The 15,976-nt window shown below is 47.8% G+C and overlaps 1 long non-coding RNA gene across 1 annotated transcript; it reads right to left on the reverse strand.

Moving 5' to 3' along the window:
* Positions 1-3,022: 3,022 nt before the first annotated feature.
* Positions 3,023-15,736, reverse strand: LOC125754855 (uncharacterized). The gene is made up of 3 exons (XR_007409791.1): positions 15,659-15,736; positions 11,181-11,339; positions 3,023-4,487 (listed from the first exon to the last, which is right to left on the reverse strand). It is a non-coding gene; the product is annotated as an uncharacterized LOC125754855 (long non-coding RNA).
* Positions 15,737-15,976: the final 240 nt, after the last annotated feature.

Genomic DNA, 15,976 nt, shown 5'->3' on the forward strand with positions numbered 1-15,976 from the left:
CTGCTGATTCTGTGCATTTATTCCTCATCTCACTTCATCTGTTCCCCAGGGCTCGAGACCCCTAGTCAGAAGGGCTCACAGAATTCAAAACGTTAGCCAGAGCTGGACTCTGAGGAGTTTATGAGTCCTATTAAGGCCCTAACACATGTTTTAAATTTCATTTTCCCAAGCCCAGGGGAAGACTTGCTAAGGCAGCTGAGTAGACAGCAGCTGTGGACACAGGTCACATCCTTGGGGCCCTACTCAGTGACTCTCCTCATCAGATGGATCCCCTGTGCTGCTTGGCCATTGCCTGGAGAGGAGGAGAGGGCTGTGCTTCCGAGGGCCTTCCTCTTCTGCTCCCCCCACCCAAGCCAAGTACAATCCCAGACCCCCAAGTCAGAACCACCAGGGGCACTTGCTCTACATGCGGTTCTTTAGGTCCCCCTCTGCCCTCCTGGGCTGTGCCGAATCAGAGCCTGCTAATGTCAGTCCTGGGATCCGCATGTTTAAAGACAGATGCAGAGTCTTATGCACACTTGAGCTGCAGACTTGGGCATCATTGTGGAGACATCGAGGACCCCATGTCCTCCAAGTGAGCCAAGAGTCCTCCTCGTGGGACCTTCCCAAGTGTTTCACTTACATTCCTTTCCTTCATTAGTGCTTTTGGTTTCCATTGGAGCCACTGTCTGACTCGGCCAGGGAGTCCTTGGGAAAGCAGATGCAGTTCTGCTGTCCCACCACCCTCCTGGAATATGGGAAGTTCATCCTGGGTGGCTCTGGGAAGTTTGTCGTCCTGCTGACCAGGAGAGTGAAGACCCCCAGAAACAACAGGGTGACTTCCAGGGGCTACAGAGGCTGGGTGCCTGAAAGCAGCTCTGCTCTACCTCTACCACCACCAAGCAGGGCAGGGGGTGGCCCCTTTAGTATCCTTACAAAGGAAGATCTGGGTGGCAGTTAAGTTGGATAGGACAGAAAGGCTGAAAGGTTGAGATGGTCTGTACTTCATGCAAGTTTGAGAAAATCTGAATCATCTCTCAAATGTGGGGGACAGGTATGCAGATGGTGACTAAGGGTCCCTGGTGGTTGGGGATGGTCAAACCTGTAGAGCCACATGGGAATGCGATCTCAGGGCTGAAAAGAACATCTGATTTTGCCACAGAAATGGAAAATCCTAATTTTATGTGAAGTCTTCCAATTTTCAACAAAATATTCGAGACTCATTTAATTACAAACAATATTCCATGCTGGCCAGACAAATCTATCTACTGACCGGATGTGGTCCTCAGGCTGGCGTTCAGCGATGTCTAGGAGACAATGACTCTGCAAGGAGCAAGCAGAGCTCAGTCAGACACGAGCCCTCTGGTGGACAGCCTCACAGGCCCAGGCTGGAGGCCCTTGGAGGCAGAATTGTCTGGGACACAGGCCGAGGTCTCAGGCCGTGGGGGGTGGGGGCAGCCTTAGCCTTGGGTCAGCCCACGCTGGCCTAGGGAGCATCCTTAGCTAGGAGCATGCATTTATTCTTCCATCAAATATCTGCTGACTCTCGGCCACTCACCTGGCACTGGGATATGGTAGTGTATTTACTTTCTGGGGCTGTCATAACAAATCACCACAGACTTGGTGGCTAAGACAGCTGAAATGTATTCTCACCATTCTGAAGACCAGAAGTCAGAAACCAGTATCACTGGGCTGGAATCCAGGTGTGGCGGGGCTGTGCTCCCTCGGGGGACTCCGGGGAGTGAATCTGTTCGCCTCTTCCAGTTGCTGGTGGCTGCTGACATTCTAACTTGTGGCCCTGTCACTCCCATGCTTGCCTTGGTGGTCACATAGCACTTTCTATCTCTTAGAAGGATTCTTGAGATTTGGTTTGAGACTCACTTGGATAATGCAGGATGATCTCCCCATCTTCAGATCTTTAGTCATACCTGCAAAGAATCTTTTACCTTATAAGGTAACATTTATAGGTTCCAGGGATTAGGATTTACTATTGTTAGGGGACAGAGATTACTCAGCCTGTTACAGGGAGTAAAGAAGAAAACAGTGAGTACCTGCCTTGTAGACCCTACTTTCTAGGGCAGGAGGCAGGAAAAAGCCAACAGCCCAATAAATACATAAAATAATGTCACATTATGCAAGTAGGAAGAAGAACAATCAAGCACCGTTAGGTGCCCTCAAACCTCAGGGGTGCTCCAGGGCACAAGAAGGGAGTTTTGCCCCATAGAGCCTGCCCTGGCCTCCCTCCAGCCAATCAGGCAGACGCACAGTGTCCCCGCGCTGCACCCCTGTGTTTGTTAGTTCACACCTGTTGCAAGTGTTTGCTGGTGAATGAGGTGAATGAGAATGTCATCTGGTGGGGATCGAGAGCATAATAGGGACAAGACCTTTCCAGATGTGTGACACAGTCTGTCTGGTTACTGCCAGGCTCCTGTGGGGCTTACCTTGGTGGATGAGAACAGACTTCTTGGAGCACACACTTCCTTTCTAAGTTCCAAGCCCCATTGGGGAGATTTTCTGGGCTCCCAGGGGCCTACATCACAGCTCCAAACCTGCCTATCACAGGGAAGGTACCAAGGGAGGCTTAATGGCAGTGACATCCACTTAGGGAGAAATCCTCATGGGAGGGCCTGGCAGCCACCATGCAAACCCCCCAGAACATTGGCCTGCGCGTTTGGGTATCTGACCTGGTAGAGCCATTTAACTGGTGAACCTTGCCTTGGAAACACATCTTGGAAGGTCCTGCTGAGAAGGGACCAGAACGGGGAGTCTCAGATGCCTCGAGGTCACACGATGCATTTCAACATGTGCTTTCTCCTGTTCCACTTGATTTCCCCTGACAGACACACACCCTGCTTGGAGTCTGAATTTAAATGCAATTTGTAGACAAAACCCCCACATCACCCCCTCTTCCCCTACCTCCACTCTCTGTCACCCCAACATCTCTCCTCCTGGAAGGAGAAACTCTGAGAAACTCTGGAAGGGAGCCTGGTCTACCCATCTCCCATAGCAGCAGGAGCTGAGACCTCTCCTTCCTGCCACGTGGTGAAACATTTCTTCATGGAGCAATGCTGGGGCAGGTCTACTGAAGCCAGGGAAAGCCCTAGGCCCCAAGGCACCTGGAGAGCAGGGAATCTGACTCAGAACATTTGGGACCTGGTTGCTGGGAAGCATCTGGGCATAGTGGCTTCAGAAAGAGTGGGCACAGCGTGACTCTGCTTACTTACCCGACCTTGACCAAGAGTCCTTGCAGGGACTCTTGAAAAATAAGCATAAGGCCACCTCTCTTACCTGGTTGTTAGGAAAATTAGATCTAATTTAAGCCTAGCCCCTAACACATACCAGGCACTAATTAAATGGGAGAATATCGTTATGGTTAATACGATATAACCTTGAGAAAGTAATTTCATCTCTCCAGAATTGGCTTCCTCGGCTCTGGGCCGAGGCATTATCACATGAGGCATTATCAGGTTCTTCCATTTTGTCGTCTTTAAAACGGGAATGGTCAGAGCTCGTTCTCCATCAGTTGTTGTGGGGGTGACACAAGTCAGTTGGGCACAGGGCCCAGCATGTCCACATTTCTGGAACTGGTGCTACTCCGCTCACCCGCACACCGGGACATGCCATCCCTCCACATCTTCCCAGGGAATAGCAATGGAACAAGAATTGGAGCCCAAGCAAAGGAAATGGTTTGCAGGAAGCCCAGCCCAACCCAACTCTCCTCAGCACTCAGCCCCAAGCCTGGGGTCACAGGGGCCACAGGGCCCCAACCCCTGGCAGCCACCTCACAGGCCCATTCTTGCTCAAGCAGTCCTGCTATTTGTTAGACTCGGGCTGGGCATAGGACACATGCGCAGTGATGAGATATTCTTCCCCCATTTCAAAGACGAGCAAACTGATGCCTACGGAAGTTCAGTAAGGTGCCTAGGCCACATGGTAAATCAGTGACGAGTGGGAAACTGGAGTGCTGGTGTCCTGAGACTTCTGGGTCCCACAGTATGAGAGCCGCAGCATCACCTAAGGAGGGGGCATTAAACCATCCCCTACCCCAGGCCAAGAATGTGCAGGTTGCTGGTGAGTCTCTTCTCAGTGCACAGCCAGGACCACCCAGTGGTGATGACACACAGGGGCCTGGAGGCACAGGTGAGGGTCCTGATGACACAGTGATCTGTGTAGACCACACACAGAGGAGGGAGTGCCTGGACTCTACTGACCCTGCCAGGTCTCCAGGGCTTCAAATAGCCAGGAACCTGGAGACAAGAATCTGGCCCAAAGCAGAGCAATCCATGAGGAGCTGCTGACCCCAAACTGTCTCCAGAGATTCAAGAAATTGAATTGCTTCAGTGGCACACTTGGGTGGCAGAGTGATTGAGTGTCTGCCTTCAGCTCAGGTTGTGATCCTGGGGTCCTGCGATCGAGTCCCGTACAGGGTTCCCCGCAGGGAGTCTGTTTCTCCCTTTGCCTGTGTCTCTGCCTCTCTCTATGTCTCTCATGAATAAATGAATAAAATCCTAAAAAAAAAAAAAAGAAAGAAAGGATTGAGTTTCTTCAAGAAATCCGGGACCTCTGATCTATCCTGGACTGGCCTGGCTTAGGGAGTTAAGTTTCCTCCCCTCTTGAGGTCCATAGCCCACAGAAGGCACTGGTCCCAGGCGACCTCTGGCCCCTCCTGCTCTCCCCTTTTCTCCAAGCATCACCTGGAAAGGGCTGGTCAGAAAAATGCTTGATGATTTGTGGGAGCATCCACGGGTGCTTCAATGCAATCTCTGCCTGCCCTCCGTTAGTCACTCCCTCCAGTCGGACTCCCCACAGCCTGGCCTCCATGGCTGTGGCTCTGTCATGTGATAGGAGACGATAACACTGTGCAAAGGTCACTTCAGCAATGACCTTGAGGGTTCAGGCCAAGGACAGGCTTTAGGGCCACAAGATGCAGGGTGCCCAGGTCATGGAATGTACTCACAGGCTCAACTGTTGTTCCAAAGTCTCCCCCTAACCAGGCTTATTTCCAGTCTTGCACCTCTCAAGTCATGCTGCAGTGTGGACACATGTGTGAACATGGTGTGTTATTTGATTCATGAACATGTTGCTCTGTGTCTCCAAGCCCCTGTCCATTTTCCCCTGGGAACCACAACTAGGCTACTTCCCTGTCCCTCCTGCCATTTGGAACATGTTGACTTGTGACCAATGGAATGTGGGAGGTAGTAATGTGAGCACCTTGGGGCTGCCCAGGAAAAATGCCTGCAAATCCTCTCTGTTCTCTTTCTCTACCAGTGAGGGAAGAGAGAAGGCTTGAAGGACTAGAAAGGGCGGTGGACAGGATGGAAGGCTCCCAGGTCCAGAAGCAGCCACTGGCAAAGAGCCACCGAGGAGGGCCTTCCAGCCAGGAACCCCCATGTTGGATCCCTGCCTTAGTGAGAGGAAACTTCCAGAGCTTCAGGCCAGGGACAGCCCACAGTGGAGAGGCAGGCCAAATCCAGCCCACTGCCTGCTTTTCTATGGCCTGTGAGCTCCACGTAGTTTTCACATTTGTAAAAACGATTTAAAGAGTAGAATTGTGTGGGACACCTGGGTGGCTCAGTTAGGCTCAGGTTGTGATCCCAGGATCCTGGGATCAAGTCCCACATTGGGTTCTCCACAGGCAGCCTGCTTCTCCCTCTGCCTATGTCTCTGCCTCTCTCTGTGTCTCTCTTGAATAAATAAACAAAATCTTTAAAAAAATAAAATAAAATTGTGTGACCCAGGAAAATGACATGAAATTCAAATTTCAGTGTCCATAAATAAAGTTTGATTGGAGCACAGCCATGCCAATCATTCACATATCATCTGTGACCTCTTTCACAAGGACACAGATAAGGAGTTGCAACAGAGACTATATGGCCTGCAAAACCTAAAATATTTACTATCCAGTCTATAGAAATGGTTTGTCAACTCCTGCTTTCCCTACTAGGATCTGGGGGCTGTTTGTTACAAAAGTTAGCTTTTCCTGGCTGATACAACTAAAAGGACATTTCTAAAGAGATAGAATGAATCCTTTGAAGATGAGGTAAAAGGTAAAATTGGCTTTTGGAGGATTATGCTAATCTACACCCCCATGTAGGTTTATGAGTAGGACCATTTCCTACTCCCTTGGCAACGCTGGGTATGTGATGCACCCTTACTTGTAAAATCAGGGTAAGAGTCCCACCCTCCTAAGATTGTGGTAGCACTGATGTGAAATAATCTATGTATATGGCCTGTAATTGAGAGAGTAGGTATCTACCTTTGGGTAGATGCTGTCACATAGCCCTGTGACAGAGTGCCAGAACTCCTGTACGTTTCTCCATTCTCTAGGTTTCCATAGCTCCTCCGGACTCTGCTGTAAGTACAATGCAATCAGATGGCATGATATTGTGGCTTCTTTTTTTTATTTTTAAGATTTTATTTATTCATGAGAGACACAGAGAAAGGCAGAGACATAGGCAGAGGAAAAAGAGAATTCCCTGTGGGGACCCCGATGTGGGGACTCAATCCTAGGACCTCCGGACCACAACCTGAGCCAAAGGCAGATGCTCAACCACTGAGACCCAGGTGCCCTGGTATTGTGACTTCTAATTTGAAATATATATTTGGTCTTCCACTCTGTTTCTGATGCAGAGCTCCTAAAACCGTTGGTATTTCCTGAAATGAGAGGAGTAAAGCTGTCTCTTGTTATGTTAACTGGGTGACTTTTAGATGCCATCTAAAGGGGGAGGGGACTGGTTGCCTGAAGAACCAGCCATGTGATTAGTGTTGAAATTTTCAGTCTCATCCCCCAATCTGGGGAGAAGGAAAAGGAACTGGAGGTCCAATCAGTTACCAATGGCCAATGATTTAATCAGTCATGGTCATGAAATGAAGCCTCCATAAAAGCCCAAAGGGATGGGATTCAGAGTTTCTGAGTTGGTGAATATATGGAGATTTGGGGAAATCGGCCCACCTCAGAAGGCATGGAAGCTCACACCCTTTCCCCATACCTTGCCCTAAGCATCTCTCTTCTATCTGGCTGTTCCTGAGTTACATTCTTTTATAATCAACCAGTGAACTAGTAAGTAAAATGTTTCTCTGAGTTTTGTGAGCCACTCTAGCAAGTTAAGAGAACCCAAGAAGGGGGTCATGGGAACCTCTGACAGTTGATCCGAAGCCCAGGTGATAATATGGGCTTATGACTGGCATCTGAAGTCTATGTGTGTGTGGCAGGACAGTCTTGTAGGACTGAACCCTTAACCTATGGGATCTGATGCTATCTCTAGGTAGATAGTGTCAGAATTGCACTGAATTGTAGGATACTCAGCTGGTGTCAGAATTGCTTGATAAATGTGAGACTCCATCCCCCAACACACACTCAAGTGGAAATTGGGTCCAGAATCATTTGGGGTTAGTCAGGGGGAGCCTGAGCACTTCTGCAGTGGGGAACTCTACTGGCAATAGATCAGTCCTCAACACCAGTAGAGTGAGGACACCCAACTCCAAATTGGCAGATCCCTACAGAAAACCAAGAGCCTACTGTCTCCTTTGAAAATTCCTACTGATGAGAGGGCCAAGGAATATTCAAGAAGATGGGGAGGCAATGGTTAGACCACCTGAACTCTATCTAGCAGATGAGCTGGTGAGAATGGAAGGAAGGAAAATACTTTTGGAAGTGGTTAAATGTACAACTCAGAGACACAGATGGAAATTCTATCTTGCAACATCCAAGGTCTATCAGGAAAGTACCCAGAAGAAAGGAGAGAGAAGGTGGCAGAGATGTGATGTAGACAGCTCCTAGTATCCATGACAGCCAAGTATTAAATACTTAGTAACTTTGGAAGCCTGTTGATAAACTCTTGAATATCTAAACTCTGCAATGGAAGAAGTATTTGTACCACAGAAATCGGCAGAAGCTACAGATCAAGACTTTGTGATTATTTATTGGAGATCTAATTTACCAATACACTGCTGAGTAGAGGGACTACAGGAATGAAGAGTCTGGAATGAAGACAGTGTCCCAGCAGGAAAAGAGTCTCCATTCAGAGGGGAAAGAGAAGCAAAAAAGGAGTCAAATAGCCTTAGGAGAAGGATATTTTTCCTTTAGGGAAATCTTTCAGCAAAAGCTCAATGGTTAGGTAATTTGCCCAAAGTCACACAGCTAGTAAGTGCTAGAGTTGGAATCTGAAATCAAGTGTTTCTGGTTATGACAGTTTTTTTTTTCTATGCCACCAATAATAGATGAATAATTGATTAAAATAGAATTACCTGTTTTAAAGAGTCTTTATAGGGCCAGTTCTAGAGGATATTTTAAAAAATTCACAATCTAGGAGTTAGAATCACAATTTGCTTTTAGCTTGATTTTCAATGGCTTTATTTTCACAAACCAAATTCACCCTCAGTGGACCCAAACTTGCCATCGTCAGAGGTTTTCTACATGACTGATTATCCATATATAGTCCTAGAAGCCAATGCCAACAATGTGTTTTGAGACTGCTTTGGTGTTGTCCCTTGAGTCATGCCTAACCTCTCAAGGAAGCCAACTTTAGAGGCAAAAATCTGGAAATGGTCACTACATCCAGGAACAGGGTGGTGACTTTGAAGCGGATGACTGACATTGAGAGTCTAAGTCCTGCTGGCTGTCTCATCACACCCCTTGGGGAACCCTTGGCAGGTGTCTCCAATGGGGGCAGGGAGGTGGGGAGGTTGGAAACTTACTAGACTTCTACTTGCATTTCTTTTTGCAGGGATAGCTACATGTGCAGACAAGAATTATTAGGATGACTTACCTGGATTTAACTAGTCAAGATAAATTAAAAATCTTCTTGACTTTCAGAAGTACTTTTGAATTTTATAGTAAAGTCTTGGTGCTTTGTCTGCAATTAGGATTCAAAAATCAAAACCCAGTAGTTGGAAGTGATGATTCATTCAAACAGCACATTCATGGATTTTGAAATAGAACATGGATCTCTCCACTTACATAAAATTCATTTTGTTTTCTTTTCAGAATTAAGAGTCACCAGGCACTTTAGGAGTGAATGTCAGCTAATCCTGGGCTGTGCTCAGGGTTTTGTTTAGGTCAATGTGAGGAGTGGGACAACCCTTGACATTAGCATTGCTCCTTATTCTCTGCATTCATCAATGCTACACCTGGCTTGACTCTTGACTGCAAATGGGTCTCCCCACTTAGCCAGGGCCTTTCTTCTGCAAGGTTTATGAGGGCCAATTAGCTCTTCATAGGAGTATTGCAAAAATACCCACAAAGTAAATTCAAGAGACACCTTCCTTTAAATGGACAATGTTCTACCAACAAGCTATAACATATCCAGAGCAATGATGTTAAATTTTCAGTCTTCGGGACATAGCTTGCGGCCCTCCTTCTTTTCCACAGCTGTCTCTGGAGGCATCTTTGCCACTCAGACATGTGACAGGCAGAAGAGCTGCAAAGTAGTGGGGCACTATGCCATATGTGAAGGAGATAACTGGTCTGGAATTACCCACTTTCTGTGTCTAATCTAATCTGGATAGTTGTGAGGCTTTCCAGAATACTATTTACATATTGAAACACTCTCAGTAACTTGTAGATACTCATCTCTTCTGGAAGGTTCATGAGTAATTTGTCTCAGTATCTCTATGTAACTGAGACAGAAAACTTGGCTCTACCCATGAAAGGATTAGTCACCTATATAAATAAGGATAGAAACAGCTTGAGGAAATAGATTCTATGAGACTCAAAACAAGATCACTGAAACATACATCACTGAGACACATCACGCCACACATGGCACATACCACCTGTCACTGCATCCACCCACCAGTCCACCTCCACCAGCAATATCAACAATGAACAATGGAGAAGAATGTGCACAGTGTGGTGCCATTGACAAGATATCATTGATGTGCCCTACTTCCAGCTAACCAGTGTGGTGTCACTCCTGGATTCATTCATTTGAAATTCATTCATTCCTTAATCTGACCTGACTTCCCATTTCCTCCCCACCCCAAACCCTTCACCAGGCTCTCTGGAAATTTCCACCTCCTCACTTGTTCTCTAAACTTTTCCTTAACTTTTTGCCTTAACTGGAATGGGGCTGCCCCTCCTCAGAGGACTGTAGTTTCCCTGCTGCCTTTAGGGGAGTGGAAGGAGGGCTACTGTAAGAGAAAGGTGGGGGAAGATCAGAAGGCAAGAAGCTTCCACTGCTGCTTCCATACCACTTTCTTTTCCTTCCTACTCTACTGGCTTCCTGTTCTTGCTGCTGTCATCCATCAATCCACCTGGTTGAAGCCCCAATCTTAAATGAACTCAACAGTTTGCCTTCTCCACATATTTTTCATTGCCACAGAAAGTCTGTCAACTAATTGGAGAAATTCCATCTCAGTCCTATTTGGACAAGCCTCAGAGGTACTCAACACCACTCAGCACCCAGACTCCTTCCCTTGGGGTTGATTTTTGGGCTACCCTTTGAGATGATTTCATGCTCTTTCCAACCCCACACCCCATTTTCAGGGGTGCATTGCCTCATATTTCCTGTGTGAAAAACTGAAGCCATTAGAGAGAGGCTATCCCTCAACTTCCCACCACTCCATAACAATGTGCACCTGCATAGTTCCCATCTCCTGGTCCTCTCCCATTCCCCTCCTCACCCTTGCATGGCATCTTTCTTCTCCACCCTCTTCCTCACTGTTGCCTTCCATCTCACCACTGGATTTTTCCCTGCAGCATACAAACATACTCTGGCATCCTCTGACCTGAGAGAATACTTTCCCAGGATTCTGAGACCCTTCGTGTCATCTCTCTGGTTTCTTCCACAGCAGAACACCTCCAAATGCTGTCTCTACTCTCTGTCTCCGTGTCCACACCCCTGCAATCTATACCTCTTCAACTCTCTCCAATCTGACTATTGTCCCCTCGTCTCACTGAGCCTGCTCTTAGCAGGGCCACCAATATATCTCCTTGTGAAAAAGAGTCCAATAGACACTTCCTTCTCTCCTTAGCAGTGCTCACATTTGTCCATTCCCTACTAATTGAAACACACTCCTCTTTCAATTTCTTGGGCCTCTCCCCAACCTGATTTCCTCCTGCTACATTTCCCACCCATGTTTCCTGGCTTTTCCTTCACTGACCAATACTCAATATGACAGCCCAGGCGTGGTGCTGGGACATCTTCTCCATCTGCACGCTCTTCCTACATGATCACATCTGGTCTCATGGCTTTAAATACCTTCTATATGCTGAAGACTCCAAGAAGACCTCTCTAGCCCTTGCCCCTGATCCTCATGTTCTTATATCTGGGTGCCTCCTTGGAATTTCCTCTTGGGTGTCTAGGAGGCATCTCAAATGGAGTGATGGCCAATATGGAGCTGCTAATGCCCTCTTCCCTCTGTGAAAACAAATAAACAAAAAGCAAAACAAATAAGCACATTTATTTTCTTGCCTTCTATAATTCATCTCATACCTGAGTGTTCAGAGGTGCCTGCAGCCAAGAAGACAGCCCTGAATACTCAGCCCAGTAGCCTGAGTCACACTGTTCTCAAGCCATTATGCCCTTTGACAGTTTTACTGTCATCCAAGACTTCAACATCTCTGGGCTGGCCTCTGGTTACCATCCACTGCTATGCAGAACTGGTATCCTTGCCTGCCCTGAAACCCTCCACTTTTCTCTGTTACTAGCACCCCCATTTCCCTATGGGGGAGCTCACCTCTCCTCCAAACTCAGTGTGCCTGTCTCACCTTAGGGTAACTCTAGTCCCTGGTTCCCTGTCAATGGGCAGGTGACCAAAGTATGATCAATCAATCTATTCCATTTCCTTGGAAGCATGGCCCAGGCTGGGCAAAAAGACCAAATTCCAGAACTTTGGAGTTACTGAAAAATAAAGCTGCCCAGTTAAAAGAGTGCTGATAACTTTTGAACCCCTGGAACCAGGCAGGCCCCAAGTTACTTCTAAATCTGTCAGTTATGGCAGCCAGTAAATGCTCCAGTTTTATTTTTACTTAAGTCAGTTTGAGTTGGGATGATTTTATTCACAACCCAAAGAGCTCTAATTATTGCACCAATTCATTCATTTACTCACGTAAATGTGTATATATGTATATACATACATACTAGGTACTAGGCATTAATCAATTTACTAGTGACTTGTCTACATCATGTCACCGAAATCACAAATGCTCCCCTCTCCCCAACCCATTGCCAATGGGATCAAGCTTGGTATTTATAATCCATAATTGGGCCCCATATGATCTCATTTCTCAAGACTCTCCTTAAATGAGCCCACCACACCAATGAGACCAATTATAATCCCCTTAAAAAGCTGTATTTATTCCACTTTCAACCTTTTCTTGGCACTGTCTCTATGTGATACATCTTTAAGATCCATCTCCCAGTCATGGCCCCCCTGAGGAGTTGTCCATATGACTGGCTCAGGCACTGGATCCTTTAGCAGCAGCTCCAGGGCCACATCATCTGCTGGAGACTAGCCTCCCTGCCTATGTGTCTGATCTCCTAAAGACCAACATGAAGGCTGGGTCGGGGTTTCCTGCTCCTTTCAGGTTCTTAAGAGCCTGAGACAGAGCTAGATATGCTCACCAATGACAAGAACTGACACTTCTACAGTGTCTAGTATTTGCCAGACCCAGTTCTATGCTAATTCTTCTAATGCCCACAAAAACCAACAGGTGAGAAGTTGAAGCGCCCCAGAGCTTACCCAGTGTCACATAGCCAATAGGTGATGGAGCCAGAATAAGAACTTAGAACTCTCCCAATTCACACTGGGATTTCATGGGCAGGAGATTAACACCTCTTCAGTGAGAAGAGGCAGAGGAGACTTGCAAGGATCATGCATTTCTGAAGCTATCTTTTCCCACCCAGAACCTCTCCCACCATCTATGGTGAAGGACCAGCTTGAACCCACACATATATGTCTGAGTGGTTCAAGAAGACAAGTCTATAGATTACTTGTTTGGCCCTTGCAGCAATGCTTTAAAATTTCTTACTCTCAACATCTGTACTTATAGCCTTGCAGAGAGTAACAAACAGTGGCCCGGGCATCAAGCAGCAAATTGGACCAACTACTTTCCCAGGGAGCATGGTGCCTTTCTCTCCAACCTGTCTTTCTCAACTCTTCCTATCTGATGCTAGCGTCCACAGCTAGTGTCCACATGCCTGGAGAAATGAGCTGGGAATCAGGGATCCAGCCCAGAGGAGACACCAGACTGACTGGAAGCTTGGCAGGGGCACTACTGAGACAGCAATGGGAAAGTAACACCCCTGCTCCTCAGCCTCCTGCTCCCAGAGCCAGTGGCCATTGGCCAGGTCAGCTCTGTCACTGACCAGCAGGAAAACATAGATTCAGTGCCAAGGGCCACTAGGTCTCCTCAGAAGGACTAATCAGACCACTTGAAGACAGAGGTCAGGCTGATGGACCTGAACCAGAGGTTAATGGCCTCTGTCCAGTAAATGTTCCAAGTTTGATTAATTCTTTCAGCAAATGTTTATTGATTGCCAGGCCCTGCGCCAGCACTCGAGATAGAACCAGGCCATGTTTCCTGTTAGCTGGAGACAGACGCCTGAACAACAGCTCACAGGGGCAGTAGAGAGTGAATGGACAGGGAAGAAGAGGGCAGGCTAAGAACCTGGTGGCCTCTCTTCCACACTGAACCACTAGAAGCTGTGGGAGAACTGCCTTTGCCCCTGCCTTGCCCAACCCATTTCTTGCATCAGGACAGAACATCCTTTCAGATGCCCCTGGGTGAACAAGCAAAGGAAAGCCTGGGGGTCAGCACAGTGTCCAGCACCTGAGGAATTAGAATTGAACCAAGGGGCAGCACCAGCACGGAAGCCCGCTCCCCACTAAATGTCCTCTTCCTGCCCCCCTTCCACACACCGTTGTTTCTTGTAGCAGGAATCTTGATGCTGTGAGCTAAGATCTGTCACTTCCCCAGCAGACAGGGGGAGGCTGTGAGGAGAACCAAGTTCCTTCTTGAGCCTGAGAGGCAGCATGACAGGATAGAGAAGGTGGTCTTTACCTCAGAAAGATCTGGGTTCAAATCCTGACCTGGCCACTTCAGAAGGATGATGTAAAGGGGTTGAGAGCTTAGATGCTGAGCCAGACTGCTTGAGGCCAAATATCAGCAGTGCCAAGTACTGGCTGTGTCATGTTATGTCACTTACCATTTTTGTACCTCAATTTCCTCACTCATAAAGTGGGGATCACTGCTACAGGGGGCTGTCAGGGGAACTGGGTGAGTGAATTCCCACAAAGAGAGCTTAACAGTGCTTAAAACAGATCTGAACTAACAGCGAGCACTTAGTTATTTCTAGTTAGTTATAGGTTAGTTATTGCTAGCTACGGTTATTATTCCTACTCACAGGGTTACTTAAAGAATTAAATAGTCGAATCACTGAAAAATGTTGAGTAGGTGCCTGACAAATACTAGTGTCCTTTCTTCCACATTTTTCTGGTAAGATGAAGAACACATGGGAGGCAGAATCTGCCAGCCTCACCATCCTAACAGATACAGGTTTACTGTAAAGGGACTGTCCCAGGGACTATTCCTGCTGTCCCTCGGATGAACACTCCCCAACTCCTCTAAAGAAGTGTGACATTCTTGAGAAAATAGCCATTCAAGTTCATCTTCATGTTTATGCGTGATTTTCTTAAAGGTATTTAAAAAAATAAGATTTTATTTATGTATTCACGAGAGACACATAGAGAGAGACAGAAACACAGGCAGAGGGAGAAGCAGGCCTCCTGCGGGGAGCCCAATGCGGAACTCAATCCCAGGACTCTGGGATCACCACCTGAACTGAAGGCAGACGCTCAACTACTGAGCCACCCAGGCGCTCCTAAAGGTAGATTGTTAATGAAAATAGCAGGAAGGCAGAGACGTGGAAGAAGCTGATGGCAGACTTCAACCGATCACAGGCAGGCTCAGAGGAGCACCAAGGAGGATCCCCAGGACACCCTTGCCCTTGACCCTGGGGTAGATACCAAAGCTCCCTCTCCCTAGAACAGAATCTTCACCTTTAGCAGGAAAGAAAACCAAGTGCTGCCGGGAGAAGGCAAGGCTTAAAAATGCTTATTCCTCCTAGAACGCGAGCTTTCTTGCTGCTTTTTCTTGGGCATTTTTGTGATGGAAGGAAGAAAACCGTCAAGGGTCCCAGAGCTGACGTCTCAAGTCTAGAGGTGACTGGAAGGAGGTGATAAGGTTTGGGGGAGGACCCCCGGGCACCATTTTCCACTGGAAATTGTCACCCTAAACTCTGACTAAGGGACTTGAGAAGGGGGCTGGCTCTGCACCAAGTGCCCCCAGAGCCCTCCTCCCTGTGGCCATCGTGGTGCCCACCCCCTGCCCATTACTGGGGTGAAGGAAGCCCCACTAAGGGCCTTTCTCCACATAGCCCCTGAAGCCCTGGAGTAGCCCCCACATGTGATCCCAGGATGGCTGGGTTGGACCTGGCTTTAAACCCTTGTTCCTGAATCCAGACCAGTGTCCACTTGTGCTGACTGGAACTTCCATCCAATTGTCTCATGCCAGCCCTCCCCCACTCTGCCCTGCATGACTTGGGACTGACATCACCATCTGAATGGTGGCCCCCTCCTCGACTTGGGCCTCCCCATGGGATCCGGTCCCCCCCTACCCTCTGTTTCTGACCCCTGGCATCTATTTGCCTTGCTAGCTGGCAAAGTCCTGTCATACCTGAGCTGAGGGCACCGACAGACATCTCTGGGCTGGGCTAGCTGAGATGAGACCAGGAGAGCCCAGGGCAGAAGCCAGCTGGCAAGGCAGGAAGCATGTGATAAGGTCTCCCTGGAATAGCTGTGTGGCAGGTGAGTCACTCTTGAGGAATCCTCTAGCTTATAAATAGGCCTGGCTAGCAATGATGGGAAGGAGAACAACAAGGGACCATTGTCCTTCCCGATAGGCTGTTACTAACCCGTGAATAATCCCTTTGAGGAATGAGACTCTACAGACAGCTCCTGAGCCCCCTTCTGCGCCAGACTCCAGCATTGTGAG

Source organism: Canis lupus, chromosome 3 (assembly GCF_003254725.2).
Source record: "Canis lupus dingo isolate Sandy chromosome 3, ASM325472v2, whole genome shotgun sequence".
NCBI classification, from domain to species: Eukaryota; Metazoa; Chordata; class Mammalia; order Carnivora; family Canidae; genus Canis; species Canis lupus.